Source organism: Peromyscus leucopus, chromosome 10 (assembly GCF_004664715.2).
Source record: "Peromyscus leucopus breed LL Stock chromosome 10, UCI_PerLeu_2.1, whole genome shotgun sequence".
In the NCBI taxonomy this organism is placed as follows: domain Eukaryota; kingdom Metazoa; phylum Chordata; class Mammalia; order Rodentia; family Cricetidae; genus Peromyscus; species Peromyscus leucopus.
Window position 1 is genome coordinate 87,606,446 of NC_051071.1, and position 16,152 is coordinate 87,622,597.

Consider the following 16,152-nt stretch of genomic DNA (forward strand, 5'->3'; position numbering starts at 1 on the left):
CCCGTGTGGCAAAGAGCAGGGAGATGACATCAGTTATTTGAGGTAATGACTTCTGCTAGAATTGGTTACAAACAAAGGAACTTTGGTGTCCAGAGCAGCACAGCTACATGTTTTTAAAATCTGAACATAAAACCCAATTAGTAACTATGTGACTGGATAGGATATTTGCTTTTCTAACTGTAGACTTAGTTGTGAGACACACCAGTTTGGCCTCCACTGAACATAGTCTTCATTTTACAGTAGAGTTCACAGGAACAATGGCTACATGCTTACCAACAAAAAGGAGAAAAGGTAAAACCCTCTCAGGTCTGACACATAAAACTAAGCTTACGTTGGTCTGCAGTAATCCGATCTTATAGACCCACTCTTTATCCTTATTGCTGCACTAGTTTAGACCAGATTCTCAAGGCCTATGCCAGTTTTCAATTTTCTACCTATTGACAATCCATGAATTTAATTTCCATCTTATCCAATCCCGAAATAATCTCCTTTTCTAGTGAAATAAGAGCCTCACCCGTGGCCAGGGTCTTCCAGCGATTTCTAGGAATACCTTTCTCACCACCACTCACACAGCTACTTCCAACACCCCAGCTCGGTCTAGTTTGTCCTGTGTCACCATTTGAGAGTGGAGCATCTTCCTCCTCGGTTCTGCCGCACTGACCATCAAACTATCCCATCCTCACCGTGTAACTCAACTCCCCACATGAGCATGGACTCCAATGGCTGAAACTTTGTGTTCTCATCTCACTCTCCTCCACCCACAGCACTTCTCACTTCATAGATGCCTACTGTGTGCTAGACTGAGCAAGAGAGACCTGAAGGCACAGGAGATCACTGTTTTGTGTGGTGATCAGTATTCAGAGGGCGCCTCCTCCTATAGACACGAAATAAACACAGCCAAGTAAGCAGACCAGGGGACCTCCTTTCACACTTCATAGCTCCGGGTCCCATTTCCACACAAAAGGAGCACAATGACCCCAATATCCCACACTCGGGAAGCTCCTGGTGCATCCAAGCAGGCCACTAGCCACCAACCAGGACTCGGTTTAATTTCTGAGAGGAAAACCCACTGACGTGAATTTGTAGTGTTTTTAAGTCTCTGTTGCTTATGTTCTGTCTTGTTCCTGACGTTAAAGGAGGAGGAGGAGGAGGGGTGAGGTGAGGAATCACTGGGGTCCTGTCTCTCGCTGCGCAGGCGGCCTGGTCATGCCTGCTGCCCTGCACCACGGCTGCGCCTTCCCTCTGCACACCACTCAGGGCGTTTGAGCAGCTGTGATTAGAACACTTCGGCAGGAGCCTTCTGTCGTTTGTTTTTCCACACAGAACTCAGATTTCCATTCCCACCAGCACTAATTTCTTAAGCCTAGGGTTTTGTGTCTTGTGGGCACTGGGGCTAAGAATGAGGGGAAACGCTAAGGTAGCTTCTTGGATGTCCAAAATGTCAAACTACAAGATCCTTTGCTGAAAACAGCAGTGTTCATAGCCTGCTTTCAAACACACAGGTTTCATTCCTGGGTTTTGCGGTGTTACCCAGTGTCTCCACGCATTTTTACCAAGAGTCTCTATTAATAAAAAAGTAGAAGAAGAAGAAGAAATTTTTTTACATTAAGCATAGGGGAACCAATGGTCCTCAAATATATAGATGTTTAAGTTTTCTTTCTTCACCTTAATTTGCTCATGAGGTTGAACTATACTCAAAACAAGGGGAAAAAAATCTTCTCAAAATACTAGAACTTCCGTGTGAAAACATATGGAGAAATGGGTGTCTAAAAACACAAGTTCCCGTTCTGAAAGACAGTCCTCTTCAAGCAATATGCAGCAAGGAGTCTTATCAGTATCGGCTGCACAGTGCTCAGGATTATGTAATGCAACAAATAACCTCAATACGCCGAAGAAACAAATGGATTTTGTTCATCTTGACTGATAAAGCTCCTCTCCCAGGAGTCCGGAGGCCCCCTTTCCCTGTGCGTCCTCGGTGCTCTGTAGAAGGTGCGGTAAGAGCTGCATGTGTGGAGGGAAGTGCTCGGCCAGCCCGGAGCTAACAGAGCCCTGCACTCCTTTCCTGTCACTGGACACTTCTGTGCTCCTCTAAGCAAGACCTCCGCAAGGCCCAGCAGGAGCTTTGAAAAGAATCTTAGAGGAAGCAGGAGGAGGGTGAGATCGCTTCATGTGCAGATCGAAGGAAGTCTCCTTCTTTGCTAGCACCCCATTTCTCCAATGAGCAACCAAAGATTTATTTGGTTTACTCACAACAATTCCACTCCACATCTATCCTCTAGCTACAAATAAGACCTGAGTTCAGCTCTAGAACAAGAAGGAAAAAAAATGCCTGGCCCTGAATCCAACAAACAAGGAGCCTCAATTGGTCTCTATCTTTTATCATCAGGATGGGAAAACTTTGTAGCCAAGCTTATATTCAAAGAGATAGATTCATTTACATGAGGCTCTAATATAACTTTCAATATACAGATGTACCTTTGAACACTTGTACTGGGCACACCTCGTTTGCTTCTGATATAGCATACACTGACAGTGAATGAGTGTTGCTATAAATTTAAAATAACTATATTTTATATATTTTATAGCATCCATGATCAGCTCTCCTCTTAACCTTGGACCATCTCCACCACGCACTAGGAAACCGTAGTACTAGCTGCAGATGCGCCAGTCACAGTCACAGTGAGAACACACTCAGTCCCTGGGGGATCTGCTCAGAATCACCCTCTTCCGGCGGCAGGCAAGCACACACCCTCTCCCAGCAGATACTGTTTTGGGGGGCAGCAAGTAGGCAGCTGGAGGCAGCTGAATTTGCCACTCCCCAGGGGGCTCTGGCTTCCCCGTCAGTCACCTGGAATCTCTTTCATTACAATTGCAAAGATTTTTGCAGAAACCAGAGCCCCACTAATGGAAGCTAGTAATGGCAGGAGGGAAGGAGAAGCCACTAAGGACGCTGGAAACTCATACTTAAGGTCATTCCACCTTTCTCATCTTCTTTTCAAGCCCCGTTGTGGGGAAAGAGACAATCCCTTCTAATGTTAGTAGATAAACAAACGAATCCAATACTTTGTGTCAATATTAAGGGTAAGATCAAGGTTTTAAAAAAGAAAGGAGAAGCAGCAAGACTGCTATCTCAAACTGTCTGGTCCTAAAACCCAATGGTTCCAAAGTGGAGTTGGAAGCTCGTGAATTCATTCATGATCATGGTTGCTGTAGTAAAACATACATGCCCACCGAGGACAGATGTCTACTGAAGCCTCTCTGAGAGAAATGGTCATTACCGCAACCATTTTAAATATGTTGATCAGCATTCTGCAGGACCTTCCAGGATTGACAATAGTAGCGTTGGGAAAGGGGGAGAAATTGGGCAGGTAATGCCTGGTCCATCCAACACCCACCTTCCTTCACTGCCGACTGTGGCCTGTCCCATATGACTTAGCCTGTGCTCGTGAAAGTTATCGCCAGTGCTGTCATACAGACACATTGCTCTGCAGCAAAAGCAGACCATGTAAACAACCTTGTGGCTGCTTCAGAGCCTACTGCCCTGGGATAAGCCATTCTTTTCCGTGGCCAGATTGCAATGCCCTTGAAAGTTATCTGCATAAGGCAGTCAAAGCAGCATCTTGGTCTCTATATTTAAATGTTGGAGGGAAAAGAAAGGGATATACATAATGTATACATATAATTTTCTTGAAATATCCATAACCTGATTTACTTGAAGGCTTTCCGATAAACTACACTTGTTCGGCTGAAGGAGCAAACACATAAATTCTGAAAACTGTATCACCAAGCTCCTTCCCAATGACAGCATCTGTTTCTTCTGAAAATGCTCTGACATTTCTAGGGGACACAGTATCTCAGCACAGAATACCTGGGAACCTTGCCATAGAAAAATGCTGCCTGCCGTGACTGGGCGATCACTTTCTTAAAGGGACCTTTACCTACGTAGCTGCGGTGCCAATGTTTGCTCTTTCCCTGGTCAAGCCCCTGTTCTGTGTTCCTGTCTGCAGATTTAGCTCAGAGTCTTTCTACAAAAGGAACATCATTAGTTTGTGAGATATATATAGATATAGATATCTGGCTCATTAGTTTGCTATATATGTGTGTATATGTATATGTATATGTATGTATATATACATATATAAACTGTATGAATATATTTCAGAATATTTAAAGTTAAACCTGTCTGGAAATAAAATTTATGTGTATTAATGACATTTTAAATATCTTATGAGACCTATAGCATTTCTCAAACTGAGAGCCACACTTCTAAACAAGCCTCTCTCTCTCTCTCTCTCTCTCTCTCTCTCTCTCTCTCTCTCTCTCTCTCTCTCTCCCTCTCCCTCTCTCCCTCTCTCCCTCTCTGCCTCTCTCTCCACTCTCATGTGTGCATTTCTCTCACTCTGCTTTGCCGGGTCACAATAATAAAGGTCTGTCCACCTTCTAGCACTCTTCACTCCTCGGTCTGAGAAGAGGATGCCCAGAATAAAATGCCCAAGGTCTTCTTGCCTCGGTGACAGTATGATTCGTTAAACTGGCTCTCCAACCCCATCGCTTCCTACTTTCTCTTGCTCTCTCCCATCCCACAAGACCGATGACAGATATCACCCACCCTCCCAAAACAGGTTAGAACCCCAAATGAGCAAGGAGTCACCTACCATTCCGTGCCTGAGAACTAGGATCTTGGTCCGGATGCTTGCCTCAGAAATCCTCCCTACTGGGTTTTCATTAGCCACATTCCAAACCGGAATAAGGAGGAGAGTCTTTGGAGGTGTGGAAATTGTTTAAAAATAATAACAGACAGGTGATTTCCAAGAAGACCCGATCTTTAGTTCACTCAAGCCCCTGGGAATTGAGGAGTGAGGAAGAGAAAGGAAATTTGTAAAAACGAAAATAGAAAAAAAACAGGTAAGCATATAATATATGAAGCACCACCCACTCCCATAAAAATAAAAAGAGTCGGGCGGTTGGACGAGAAGAGTGGCTTGCTGAATCACTCTCTCACTGCCTGGAAACCATTGTGCAGCGGGAGGCTGCCTGTACCATTGTGGAGCCTACCAGAGGAGACGGACAGAGAGGGCTTGGGGAATGGGGTTGCTATGGCAACTGAAAGGAGCACACATGACGTCAAAGCCCAGAGAGGTCTAGGGAGGGGTAGGAGGAGGGAAGAAGAAAAAAGGAAAAAGTCTATCTGTGGCTACAGCTACCTCGTTTGCTGGCGAAATGAGAAGCAGGGAAAATGTAAAGGAGCAGGAACGTGGCAACCAAGATCTGCAAATTCAGCGCTGGCCGGGAGGGGGGCTGCGGAGGAGGGGGGTTGCCGCACAATGCCAAGGAGCTCCTCCTCTGTGTGGCTCCAGCTCTGCACAGCACCAAGGAGGACAGATCGAAAAGCCATTGGGAAGGCAGTCACCCTCGCTTTTCCACCACCTCAGCTTTCCGCAACCAGCAAAGGAAGCCAGAGATGTGCCATCTCTCTGAATGTCAGAATAAACAAGAGATGGTCATAGCCTCAGAAGAGAAGCAAGGATTGGAGCTGCGCCCGGACCACAGAGGTCATTTGTCCAACACCATCTCTTCTCTGTCTCCCTATTTCATGAAAACCCTGCATAAATATCCACTAAAGCAAACTCACTAATGTTTATATTGCAATTTAAAGTAGAAAAGAAAATACTGGTAATTTGTGTTAACAAATCAGGGTATGGGATACTTTTGTTCAGGTTTCAAAAAACTCTATAGAAAACTAATATAATTTACTACATGTTTTAGGCAATTTTTCTGACTTTGACAGCTATAGGATATTTTTAAATTATGAAAATTATACACACACACACACACACACACACACACACACACATATATGATAGCTTGATGGAATGAGAACATAAGACTGCTTTCACTATTAAAATGTTTACCAAAACAATTTTCACCTTATGTTTTGAAAGCAAACCTAGTCTTTGGACTTCTCAAGCTACATAATCAGGCCCAATTCTGTTTTTCTTAAACACCTTCAAGGTGAGTTTCTATCTGTTGAACCAAGCAGCGCTAAAATTTGTGCTTCTGCGCTGTGGTCGGGAACTGGCGCACCGACGTGAACAAGGAGCTCTGTCATAGGCTACAAGCAAAGGCAAAACATAAAACAGGAGCAAAGCCAGCAGTGACGTAGACCGTGCAACCTATCGAGGAACCACGTTGGCTTTGGGGGTTCTCTGCTGTGGTTGGTGCTCTTTTGTCTGAGAAGGAAGTTAGAAAATGAAACGCTCGTGTGAGTTTTCACTCTAGTCCTCCCAACAAGTTTTTAGTTGTTCCTTTGTTCTAAATTCAAGTCCAAAGAATCAGTAGTTGACTACTACTTTTTACTCCCCACTTGGGTCTGCTTATAAGTTATGACCGCCTCATATCAAAATGTGGATGCATAGCCAAGCAGCTTTATGATAGACATCAGTTGATGCGCTGGCTTTTAAACGGTTGGTCTGTTCGTTCTTTCTTTTATTTCTCACTCCCCACCTTGTCTGTGCTGGGAATTGAATGCCAAGGTCTTACCCATGCTAAGCAAGCATCCTGCCACCGTGCAGCATTCCAAACTTGTTTCCTGTTTGGATAGCACAAGTCAATCCCCAATAACTCAATATCGATAAAGAAAAACTGAACTTCAGCTTTTGCCTTGCACTGTAAACAAACAGTAAATCAAGAGGAGCTACACACCAGGACATGAGAACTAAACATCTCTAAAGCTATTAAAAATAATGTGTATCTTTTAAAGGGAAAAATAATTTTTGGATTTTGAAGGATGATAAGATTTTTGTAGGGCAAATAAATGTGCTCATTCTGAAAAAAAAAAAGAAGAGAAAAAAGAAACATACTTCATCAACAATAAAAGCTTTTACTAAGCCAAAGTCATCAGTGAGAAAGTAGACCAGAAGAAAACATTCTTGACGTACATGTGAAAATATATTTGATACACACAAATTCCTGGGTATATAAACATTCACTATTCAGAAATGAAAACAAACATGTAATGATGTCTCATGAGTAAGACTTCGGCAGACATTTGACAGGAGATTTATAAATAGTCCATATGTATATGAAAAAGCATTCAACATGACTAGTCATCAAAAAATGCTAATTAAAGCCACAAAGAAATTTCATTCCATGCCTACAAAAAATGGCTAAAATGAAAAGCACTGATACCACCCTGTAGTGGCAGCACATTGCTAAACCAGAGCTCTCAACTGCTGGTTAGAAAAGAAAGTGATTAAACTACTTTGGGAAGCAGATTGGAAAGTTTTATCATGATAAACACACACCTACAGTGTGACTCAACAATTCCATTTCTAGGTATTCATGCAAAGGAATAAAAACATATGGCCACAAAATGGTTGTACATAAATGCTATACCAGTTTTATTTGCAATAAGTAAAAACTAGAAGCATCTGAGAGCGTGTCCACTGAACAGATAAGCAAATTATTGTATATTCATACAGCAGAATTGTTTAAAAAAATGGAAACCATGAGTACATTGAAACCAATCATTTTCATATATTGGGTTTCCAGGAGTAATAGATGCCCATCAGATTTGGAGAATAATATATTGTATAACTCTTTAATTTTTTTTTCTTTTTTGATAGACCAGGCTGGCCTTGAACTCACAGAGATCGGCCTGGCTCTGCCTCCGGAGTGCTGGGATTAAAGGTGTGTGCCACCACCGCCCAACAACTCTTTAATTTTCAACCTGTGTATTTCAGCAGTGTTTACATTATTAGCAAGGTGCTTAAATTCTATTCTATACACCTTGGGAAATAATTTCCTAAAACTTGAGTATGAAGTAAATACAAGTTTTTTTCCTTTAATCAATACATAAATAGTTCCCCTTCTTTATTGGAATAAACTAAGGTTTATTCAACTTCCATGATTTTAATGTATTTCTCTACGTTCACATCCCAATCCAACAAAACAAGTTTCAGGACCTCCTATACACCAAATAAACACATGACAAAAAAAAAAAGTGTGATAGAAGCAGAAAAACATAATTTTGGGGATTGTTGTACTTGCCATGCAATGTGTTCCTTTGGCTGAGAAGGGGCAAACCCTGTCAGATGCTTTGGAATGAAGCTTCATTTAAGGAAGGTCTGATTTAGGTCCTTTCGGGACTATCATTTTTTAATAAAAAATTTTAAGAAATTAAATCTCATTTTTAAAAGGTAGACTTGATTTACCACCCCTCGTCTCCAAGCCTATGTATGTAGTGGCAAGTGTGTGCTGATACTACTAAGGCACACTTGAGGAGCGACCACCTCTTTCAAAATAAACTGCTAAAACATGCAACAGTGTGGATGACTCTCAAAAAGCATCTTTCTGGCTGGGTAATATTCATTTGTGAGACTTAAGGACAGACTGTATAACTGCTATGTAGTGATAGGGATCCGGGCCGTGACTGCGCGGGGGAGTGGGCTGTCCAGAGAGGGGAATGTGCTCAACGGTGAAACGATCTCCATCTTGATGAAGATGTGAGCTATCCTATGTGTGCATCGATTTGTCAGAGCTAATTGAGGTGTAACTCTTCAAACGTATGCATCTAAATTACATTTAATTTAATGCAAATTAAATTCTAATTTCAGGGGAAATTTTTTAAGTCGGTTTCCAAGAAGGAAAATTGCTAAATAAGTTTGAGTTCTAAAACTTACAAATCTAGTGCTTGGCCCCAAATCATGATTTCTTTTTTATTTTTGCAGACCCAAGCACATCCAGTGTAGAAGGACATAAAGTCCATATACTCACTAGCCAAACTGGAATTGTTAAGCACGCAGGCTTTTCCTCGGTGGAAGAAATTGACACCTGTTCATCTGGAAGGATGTGGAGTGGGTGTTTTTTTAATAACCTGGTGATCTTTTGCTGGTCCATGGAGCCAGACCCCAGAATCCTGAGCATTGTTTCTCAATCAGTGGAACCCACCCTTGTGCTTATTACAAACCCTTCCTCCCTAGGCCCTTATCCTGAGTACTGCTTCTCAGTCAGTAGAACCCACTGTGTGGTAAAGCTCACGGGTGCTTTGCTAAAAAGGAGTGTCAGTGCGGCCATGCCTAAAGCTTTATTGTAATAATTGTCACAAGGAAACCTTTTCCAAAGTTTTACTGTGTTTAAGTATGTAAAAAATAAACTTGGCATCAGATTCCAGAAGTTTAAACCAGCGTGGCTAACTAAGTCATGCTGAACCGAGTTTTCTTCTTACTTCACCCGATCATTTCCCTGCCAGCTGTGCTCATTGCAGGGACCCCCACAACTCAGCGATTGGTAAAGCCCTGTGTAGGGTCGCTGGGATCCTAAGTAATCTGGCATCCATCAGAGAGGAGAGTAATAGGTTAGGGAAGTTTGTATAGCACACAGATGAGAATTCAGACATTTAAGAACTAGGTTTTTCAGGTTGGGGTGAAGCCCTCGTGGGTAAAGTGCTTGCTGTACAAACAGAGTTCAGTCCCCGGTGCCCACACAAAGCTAGCCATAATGGCTAGTACGGCTGGGGAAGCAGAATCCCTGGGGCCTGCTGGCCTGCCAGTCAAGCCAAATCACAGAGCCCCAGATACAGTGAAAGACTGACTTGAAAATTAAGGTGAAGGATTGAAGAAAGAAACCTGACATCAGTCCTTGGCTTCCACATCCAAGGGCACACAATTGCACATGCATCCCTGAACACATGCACACACACACACACACACACACACACACACACACACACACACTGACATTTTCAGAGAAGGCTGCTAACAGGCAAATCACTTGTTTCTTCTGAGAGACACCCATGGAGTGACAGGGCTCAGACACTGGGGCATGGCAAAGTTGAAACTTGGCTCTCCAAAGAGAACATGGCAAGGAGCTCAGGAGCAGGGGACCCAAAAGAACAGCGTATAGAAACAGAGTCCTAGTGAGGGTCTAGTTTCTGAATCCGAGTCTCAGGTTCACTAACTAGACAAGAAGTGAAACTATCGACATCCTGAGTCTCTTGTCAAAATCGTCCCAGAGTCAGATGGGCCACCAGTCATTTTGGCAGGTGATTGGATGTATGGGGATCACAGAGATTCAACACACCTTCTTGAACTATGAGTCCTTTCACAGATAGACGTGAAGCCATCCTGACAGAATCAGTCACGTGTCTCCCGCGATGCTCCTGAACATGACCTTTCTCAGGTGTCCTCTACCTAGGCAAGTTTTCATCCTCAGGAAAATAATGATTTCATAATAATGAATTCTCAGAAATGCTATACCCAATACTTCCCTTTTGGAAACCATATTACACAGTAGTAAATTAAAGGCAATGATAAACCCTGAGGCAAAAAAAAAGTTATCTAAGAATCAACTTTTAATTAATGTCTTTTAATTTTTAATTAATATCTTAATAGTTTTTAATTAATATCTTTTATGTGTCTATTGGGATAGGAATCACAGGGCCAGTGGATTGTCATAGTCATAATGATTCTCTGTATCATGAGTTTAAATACTAATAGTTCCAAGAATGAGTAAACTTGGTGACCTTTCAATGACAAGAGAAGGATTCTACGTTCACTTTTTAGAGCAGAGTGAGGTTTGCAAGGGGGGAAGTGAAGTAACATGCAGAGAGTTCCTGTGGACTCTGCACCTCTTCCCATACTTCTTCCTATCACTAATTTCTTGTATGTGTATTGTAATTGATGAGCCAATGGTACTAACACATCTTTATCAGGATTCATTCTTTACAGTGAGCAGTACTAGGGGTTTTGAAAAATACATAATATTGTAGTATACTCATTTTTAATTTTTTTCCTAAAAGAGTTCATTTTACAATTTGACAACTGTGTTCACATCAAAAGAAAGCAGATAGAATTAGTCTCCTGGAAGTTCTTCCTGTTGGAAAAAAGCACTGATGTTAGAATTCAATAGCAGAAAATGTGCCTTGAGCCAATTTTTATTAAGTTTATAGAAGCATTGATTTTTTTTTTTTTAGTTGTGGCTCATAGAACCAAGAAAATTATGTCTGTTTGTGGTTAAACATACTTTGGTTCTGAATACAGAGTATCTACCTCAACAAAAGCAGGTATTCATCAATTTTCAGCACCATGGTAGCCTTTTTTTTTTTTTTTAAGTACAGATTTAGTTCACAGCAGACAATGGTGGGAAACCTATTTCAAAATAGTATCAAAGAAGCTTAAGCCTCTTCAGATAACATCAGCTTTAAAATCTAATTTTAAATTTGTTTGTCATTTGAACAACAATGCTAATAGAAAATTGCTTTGCCTTAGATCCCAGCAGACATGGGTTTGTGAGATAAAGACACTATTATTCTTGTCAGGCAACCTCAGATGCATCCACATGTATGTCCACGCTCAGCTTCCAACCTTCCTATCCCAGCCTTGCTGCAGAGCCCCAGAAGCATGACGACAACATGAAAATACCATGGATTACTTTGAGTTCTGTCTAGAAATTCGATTTCTTACTGTTCTGTAACAAGTCCTATCTGAATTAAACAGCTAGTCTCACCTCTGCTTGACCTGCAACTACAGTGCTCAAAAGGCAAGCTCACTAAGGGAGGTCAAGAGGCAAATGATAAATAGATAGATAGATAGATAGATAGATAGATAGATAGATAGATAGATAGATAGATAGATAGATAGATAGATGATAGAGAGATAGATGGATGATAGATGGATAGATAGATAGACAGACAGACAGACAGACAGATAGATGATATAGATAGATGATAGATAGATAGATAATTAGATAAATAATGTGAGCCCAAAACTATGCAACTGATCTTTTAAATTTTTCTTCTCATAAATGTAGACCCAACTGTCACCACTAAGGGAAATTCCCCAACAGTGTAGAGACTATTTTTAACAATCCTGGTGAAAAGATTTTGTAATCACTTGGGCAGTAAACAATAACATAAATAAGAATAGCTTCTGATGACAGCATCCAAACAACAGAAAGAATAAAAATCTTGAAGTATTTAATCTGATGTTCTTAAGCCAAATACTTACCAGCATTAACTACCATATGCAGCTCATGCCAAGTCTCAAAATCTAAAGGATTTTCCAAATCAATAACAGCAAGAAAATATGTCAAGTATTGTTGCTGGAGGGCTTCTCTCCAGGTTCCACCAAGCCCCACAGTCCCATAATCCACGTATAAAATAATCACTCAGACACTTATATTACTTATAAACTGTATGGCCCTGGCAGGCTTCTTGCTAACTGTTCTTTTATCTTAAATTAACCCATTTATAAATCTATACCTTGCCACGTGGCTGGTGGCTTACCGGCGTCTTTACATGTTGCTTGTCCTGGCGGTGGCTGCAGTGTCTCTCCCTCCTTCTTCTTGCTTCCCCAATTCTCCTCTCTCCTTGTCCCACCTATAATTCCTGTCTGGTCATTGGCCATCAGTGTTTTATTTATATAGAGCGATATCCACAGCAAAGTATCCTACTTTTAACTTTTAACATTTAACATTAGTTGCAATAATGTATGCAAGAAGGAGATAAGGATATATAAATGTGATTTGCCAGACTGTGAAGATGGAGCAATGATGATGATAATAACTAATATTGTATACATATTTCTCATACATACAAAAGATTTTAACTTTAAACATTTTTAAAGGTAATGGGAAATACATATGTGTAGTAGAAAAGGCATTGGATTTATCAGCAGATCTTGTTTAAATTACAGCTATGCTGTTTCCTGTCTAGGTGGCCTGAGCAGATCATGTGACCTCTCCATTTCCCAAATTAGACAATAAAGACAGTGATATTTACTTCACATACTTCATGGGAAGGAGATTAGATAACGTAGCTGACTGTGGTAAGCACAGTCTTGGCACACGGTAGTCATCAGCCAATACTGAACAGTTAACTGACTCTGTGAGTCATGAGAGGGATGTAACTCTCACTGGAACTCTGCTTTCCTGTTTTGATGGAGTAATCCCTGAACATCACCCATTGACCCAGGAGCACTCCCTTTCTGTGACTTGGAGGTCTAAAACTATAAACACAGAAGGGGAACTACTTGATCACATGCTTGCCTGGGTGGAAAGGACTCTATAGAACCAATAATTAGCTTGAAGAAATGTGAGCCTCCCTGTCAGTCTTCATTTGAGATAGCATTCAAGACATTGTCTTTCACAATCGCTAGGAAATGGAGGCAACGTAGGTGTCCATCAACAGGTAAAAGGGTAAGAAAAACATGGCACAAACACACCATAAAATATTACTCAGTTGTAAAGAAAAGTAAAATCATGAACTTTGCAGGTAGTTGGGTGGAGGCAGGAAGAAAAGCTGATAACCCAAAGGAAAAAGATATATATATTTAAAAAGCTATATGGAAGTCTATTATTAATCTTGCAACTTAATTAGAAAATATAACTGGAGGGGCAGTAGAATACATGTAAGGTACTGAAGAGGAAGACTGGGGCTAAAGGATTAAGAAGGGACAGGACTTGGAGAAGGAACAGAAGAGGAGGCAGTGGGTGGGCTAACTGGGGGTATATAAAGAGTAAATCTACCAGTTAAAAAGCTAATTTCAAAATACAGCCTTTTAAAATGAGTTCAGAGATGCCCTGCATGAGTGGACAATGATTCCCCAAGAAGACACGTGTTATTAAATGGAAAACACAGCACAAGGCATGTAATATCTCCCAGCAGGCTTTTGGGCAGGGAAGCCCCAGAGGTCTCCGACCCTACACAAGCCGTTGCCGCTGTCTTTGGTTACCCTCCCTAACAATACTCTCAGACCGTGTTGCTGAAGACACCACACTTCTCAAAGTAGGGCACAGAGAAATCAAGCTCAACATCCCTTCCGACTAACTTTCACAGTGCTAAAAGGTGCTGTGTAGGATTCCGGGGAGAAAGGGACGAGAACTCTTCCCTAGTCCCGGACCCTGTATGCTGCAACACCAAACTGTTACGTAAAACTCGTCCACAGCTCCAGCAGTGTCAGGACCATTAGAGGGAACTGATCACTTTTCCACTGGATTTGAGGTGGCCTATTCCACAAGAGGGAATTTCATCCCTGGCCCTGTCACGCTGGTCAAAAGCCCATGGCTGGGAAGGTCATGGGTCCTAGGTCAGAACCTGGGGTTGTTATTTTGCTAAATGATTGTGTTGTCAAATTGCCTTCTAAATATTGATGTTTGTGCTCATAGCTCTGGTTTCTCAGCCTGCATTGAAGAAGCATCTTATTTTTTTAAGAAATTTTTATTCATTTTACATACCAATCACAGATTCCCGTTCTTCCCTCCTCCCAACCCTCCAGCCTTCCCCAACCTACCCATTCCCATTCCTTCGTACAAGAAAGTAAGGCTCCCATGGGGAGTCAACAGGGCCTGGTCCATTCTGTGGAGGCAGGTCAAAGTCGCTCTCCCCTGCCTCAAGGCTGTGCTAGGTGTCCCACCATAGGTAGTGGGCTCAAAAAAGCCAGTTCATGCACCAGGGATGGATCCTGATCCTACTGCCAGGGGGTTCCTTGAACAGATCAAGTTACACAACTGTCTCACTTAAGCAGAGGACCTAATCCAGTCCCGTGGAGGCTCCACAAGTGTTGGTCTAATTTTCATGAGTTCACACTAGCTTGGTTTGGTTGTCTCTGTAGGTTTCCCCCATCGTGATCTTGATGCCTCTTGCTCATAGAATCACTCTTCTTCCTCTTCTACTGGACTCCTGGTATTTGACTGTGGATCTCTGCATCTGGAAGAAGCATCTTTTTACAGTAGACTGCAGAGAGTGCAAAGATATATAACTAGTCAAAAATGCTGAGGAGGGGCCAAGTGTCAGCTCTTAATCGGACATCTTTATTAAGTCCCCATCCCCATCAAGGCTCAGGAAACATCATGTAAGAGGAAACAGAAGGAATATAAGAGCCAGAGGATGGAGAGGAGTCTGTGAAATGCATCTTCTTTTTGTTTGTTTGTTTGTTTGGGTTTTTTTGGTTTTGTTTTGTTTTGTTTTTTTGTTTTTTTGTTTTTCAAGACAGGGTTTCTCCATGTAGTTTTGGTGTCTGTCCTGGATCTCACTCTGTAGACCAGGCTGACCTTGAACTCACAGAGATCTGCCTGGCTCTGCCTCCCAAGTACTGGAATTAAAGGTGTGCACCACCACCACCCAGCCAAAATGCTATCTTCTGATATGGCAAAGCTATTGTACTTAAGAACTCATACCTCATACCAGCTGTGGTTACCTCCATAAGACCTACAGATCAAGCCAGCCAGAAGTTCTGCAGGGTGAGGAAGATGACCTCCAGGCCCCACCTTTACTGAGAAGCCATGGGCATTGTTAGGTAAAGAAGAATCACTGGTCTTTGAGGATGTGGCCACTGATAGGTTTGCCATGCTCCCGTGGATGGTCCCGCACCTAGACACTTGTAGGCAGCACTATCAATGGGTTATCAAAATAATAATAATAATAAATACCACATGAAGTTAGGAAGGGGAACAGTATTATATGGTTGTATTTCATTATATACACGCATGGAATTCTCAAACAATAATAAAAAAGAATAAAGTCAATTCTCCTGACACCTCCCCCAACAAAAGACATTGTGATCCTCATTAGACATTTCCCAGAGAAAAATCAACTACTTGATTATCAAACATTCGAAGTCTGCCAAAAGAAACAGAGATGTATATTCAAAGAGGAACAGGCCCGCAGAGAAGCAGTGCTCCTGTGAGGATGATGTAAAGTTCTTCTGCTTTGACTAAATTGATTTCACCCAGACAGTCACTGAGCAGCATCTCCATTCCAAATATGGTATTGGAGATTAAGAAAAGAAGTCTGATGTTTGGTCCCATAAAACAGTCACAATCTTATTTCAAGACCAGCCATAGAAAGACACATTTAGGAGTACATGTCTAGATGCAGAATGAAAGCTATGACATCTGGTCTGCTCAGAGAAGGAAGTCATTGCCATGTGCACACACACACTGCAAACATGGACCTCCAGCCTGAATTTATTTGGAGGAAGCAGTACAGCCTGATACAAGTGAAGCTTTTGTTGTCAACGCCACTGTCAATACTTACCCATGAGACACTGGACAGGCACCAGCTCCTCTAGACTGCAGTTTCTGTGTCTGCCATGCATCAGGTCTAGAGAGCATGATAACTGTGCTCTGTAACCACATGGGGGGGTATTGAAAGGA

At 41.9% G+C, this 16,152-nt stretch overlaps 1 protein-coding gene across 2 annotated transcripts in view; it reads right to left on the reverse strand.

Moving 5' to 3' along the window:
* The window catches only part of Mapk10 (mitogen-activated protein kinase 10), a 294,249-nt gene extending 289,166 nt beyond the window's left edge, over window positions 1-5,083 (reverse strand). For both annotated transcript variants that reach the window (XM_028867293.2, XM_028867295.2), the window contains exon 1: window positions 4,656-5,083. The gene's annotated coding sequence lies outside the window, so the exon portion shown is untranslated. The remainder of the gene's footprint in view (window positions 1-4,655) is intronic.
* Between the last annotated feature and the right edge of the window lie 11,069 nt (window positions 5,084-16,152).